Raw genomic sequence first — 3,852 nt, 5'->3', positions numbered from 1 at the left:
TATAAACTGTAACTAAGACAGCACTTCAAGGCAGTTCAGGATGATTGTGCATGACATGATAGGAGAATTCTGCTGAACTCAGTTCCTCCTTGGGAGAATTAATAGAATGCAGGGAGAACTGGGTTTGGCAGGTGTAATTCTTCAGCCACAAATAAGGTTGCACTTCTGGGTTCTTGAGCCATGCACATGCAGACAAGCCCTCAAGCAAGTGCCTGAATGTTAAAGGGCCCCACATGACCCATGTGCGCGCATGCGTGGTCCCATCCACATGTGACTCAGCTAAACCCTTGCACGCATGTGTGAGCCTGTCATCTGTGTATGACGTAGTCGTGCCAACCCCCTGTGCACATGCGCCAGGCAGCTTTCAAAAAGCTGGACATGCCATCTTCCTCTCTCTCTCTCTGCACTCCGATTCCCCAGGTCTGTACACACCCCCTCTAATAAACTCCTAAGTGGGTTGTTCCGTGTTTCCTCCTCGCTTGCACCAGGTAATTTCAGCAGGACTAGATTTTTCCAGGAAAGCTAAGGAGAGAAAGAGATATGTAGGGCAAGAATGATGGGTCACTTGGGCTATGGTGGCACACACCTTTAATTCCAGAACTCAGAAGACAGAGGCAGGCAGATCTGAGTTCAAGGCCACCCTGATCTACAGAGAGTGTTCCAGGACAACCAGGATTCAACAGAGAAACACAAATGACAAGAGAGCTGTGTCATGAGATAGGGAGCCATGAAGACCCAAGCGGGGTCAGGGATGATGGGAAGATGGGAGGTTTGATCAAACGGGAAGTTTGCATTTTATTTGGAGACAATATCTTACTCTGTAGTTAGTGGTCCTCCTGCCTCAGCCTTCCAAAGGGGGATTGCAGGTATGCACCACCACACCTGACTTTAAATGGAGTTTTTAACTGGTCAAGAAATCATTAGAATGGAAGGTCTTAGATAAAGGGATCTTGGAGGACAGTGTGGAGGGAATGTCTTAATGTCACTTAGGAAAGGACACCATTATTGTTAATGACAAGATCTATGGAGGGCCCTGGGAACAAGTGGTTGAGAACAATTAGAGAATAAGAGGTTTGGGACAGGAGCACAGAGTTGGAAATCAATGTCCCTGCACACCTGGAAGTAGGCCAAGAAGCAAGCAGTGACGGTGGCTGACTACACACTGGCGAGACAGAAGGATGCTGTGTCCCCGGCGGAGCCTCTCTTCTGGCTTCCGTCATAGCAAAGGGTCTGTGGAACTGATGTTCCTACCCGATACATCTGAAAGCACTCAGAGACTTTGCTGATCAGTGTGATATTTGAAGAGTGGGCTGGGACTACAGAGGCTGGGTGAGCTCCTGCAGGCGGCCGTTCCTCCCTGGGGAGAGCTGTCCTTGATGTGCCAATGCGTCTGTCCTTCAGACGTGCATAGAGGTGAAAACTGCTCTGTAGCCATTGAAGCCTAGATGAGAACTCATTTTACATGTAAACACACCGAACACTGGCCAATGTGACCTCTATTTCCTAGTTTTCTTGTTTTTTTTTTTTTTCTTCTTGGTATGGAAAGGCACTGGCTTTAGTTCTCAAATCCAGAATTATTAGTAGAGGCAGCATAAGCTTTGATGGCATGGTTTCATGGTTTCTAGGGTGTCATGCCCATATGTTTACTTAAAGACACACTTTTCTATTTATTCGTCGTGTGTGTGTGTGTGTGTGTGTGTGTGTGTGTGTGTGTGTAGGGGAGGTAGCATGCAAAGCACACGAGAGTCGGTACTCTCCTTCTACCACGTGGATTCCAGAGATTGGCGACAGTCCCTTTACTTGGTGAGCCATCTCATCGGCCAGGAAATACTTTTTTGTTGTCGTTTTAAAGACCAGGTGTCACGTAGCCCAGGCTGGCCTTTAGCTTGCTGTGTAGCCAGGGTTGACCTTGGGCATCTTATCCTCCTGCCTCCACTGTTCCAGGGCTGGGGTGACAAGCCTGCAGCACCACACTGCTTTTGTGTGGTGCTGAGGAATGACCCCAGCACAGAAGCATGTCATGCACATGCCTTACCAACCGAGCCACATCTCAAGCCTTGGGAAATGCGTTTTATTTCTCCTTTGTATGACAAGAGTGTATTGGCCTCTTCAAGTAGGCTTGTCAGTTACAATCTGGGACTCTTTCAAATGTGTAATTATTGTGGGTTCCCAGGAAATTGTATAGACGGCAGAGCGATCTCATTTCCCCCAGTGGTGACATCTTATCCTGTCTGCCCATCTCCATGTACTATGGAGGCAGGAGCTGGGACTGGCAGCAGTTTGTTGGGTGGTCTGTGTCACCGGATCTCATTAGCAGCCTATGTCACACCTTAACCAGGGTTCAGAAATATGTTCACCATAGATGTCTTGAGTGCTCCCTCCATGACCATGTCCCACCATCCTCATGCTCTTGTTCCCTCAGGTGAAAACCCAGCATGCCATGGTTACCGTGGGGCTCAGCTCTGCTTTCTTCTTCCTCCTCCTCCTTTCTTCTTTATCTTCTTCCTTCAGTACTGAGGGTGGAACCTAGAGCTGGCACTCCACCCCAGAGGTCCTGTCTGATTTTTTGATTTTTTTTTTGTTTGTTTCATGCTTCGTTTGCTTTCCCACAGTTTGCCTGGATATTTAAAAAAAAAAAAAAAAAAAGCCGATTTAGGCTGAGCTACGGGGTCCTCAGTGTATCTCTGCACTGACTTGTGTGTGTACAGATGTGGATACATGTAAGAAGGTACATGTGTCCTGTGCTCATGGAGTCAATCTCAGGATTGAACAGGACAGAACCACATGTTCTCTAGTGCTATTTTTCAAAGATAAGGTCTATATTCTTATTTATTGTCATGTCTGTATTATTAAAATAAGGTCTGCATTTCTTTCCTGTTGATTTGATAAAATACCAGGACCAAAGGGACTCATGGGAGGAGTTTATTTTGGCTTGTGGTCCCAGAGAGACAAGAGTCCGCCATGGGGAAGCATGGTTGCAGAAGCATTGAGCTGAGAGAGCTTTCCTCAACCACAGGCACGAATAGAGAGCAAACTGGGAGGGGCTGGTTATTCTCAAGGCTCACCCCCTAGTGACATATGTCCTTCAGCAAGGCCACACCCCTTAAACCTCCCCAAACAGTGCCGCTAGCTGGGGACCCAGGATTCAAATCACAGTCTAAAACCTCAGTCTTCCTCCATTTCAGATAGTCTCCTGATTGTCCTCTCTACATACATGGGCATCTCATCAGGCAGCGTCACACCTCCCAGCTGTCATCTGGTGCCTCAGCTCCTCCAGCTTAGCCCTTCCTTCAAGCCCTTTGCCGTCCTAGGAGGGTTCACCTGCTGCTGATAGCCTCTGGGTTTTCCTTGTCTGCGGACATCTTGTTCTCCTCTCATGGCTGAGTTGACCTTTTCCTTCAGTATGTAAAAGACATGATTCCATTTCCTTCCAGCCTTCCACGGCTTCCGATGAGAAATCTGCCTTCCCCCAATACTGTGAATTTTCAGATGGTTTTTGGCCGAGTTTGAGAAATTCCTTTGGCTTCTTTTTGCCAGTCCACTCTCCTCGGTCTCCTCTGACCCAACTGAAACTCTACTTAGAGATCCACAGATCCCAAAGATTCTTTTATTTTTTTTTCCTCACTCAGTGTTCAGACTGAGAACTTTCTATTGTCTTTAAGTTCCATTAAGTCTAAGTTTTCTTCATTTAGCTGAGTCTATTGGAGCTGTAAATTGTCCCATACTGTGGTTTTCAGTTCTGAAGGTCTATTTGGACTGATGAGATGACTCAGCGCTTGAAAGCACTTGCTGTCAAGATTGAGGACCTGAGTTCATCCTCTGGAGCCCACATGTTGGAAGGAGACAAGTATC

This window comes from Alexandromys fortis, unplaced genomic scaffold, assembly GCF_014885135.2.
Source record: "Alexandromys fortis isolate MF-2015 unplaced genomic scaffold, M_Fortis_MF-2015_v1.1 scaffold_437, whole genome shotgun sequence".
NCBI lineage: Eukaryota > Metazoa > Chordata > Mammalia > Rodentia > Cricetidae > Alexandromys > Alexandromys fortis.
The sequence above is the reverse complement of the archived record's forward strand: the minus strand, read 5'-3'. Positions refer to the sequence as shown.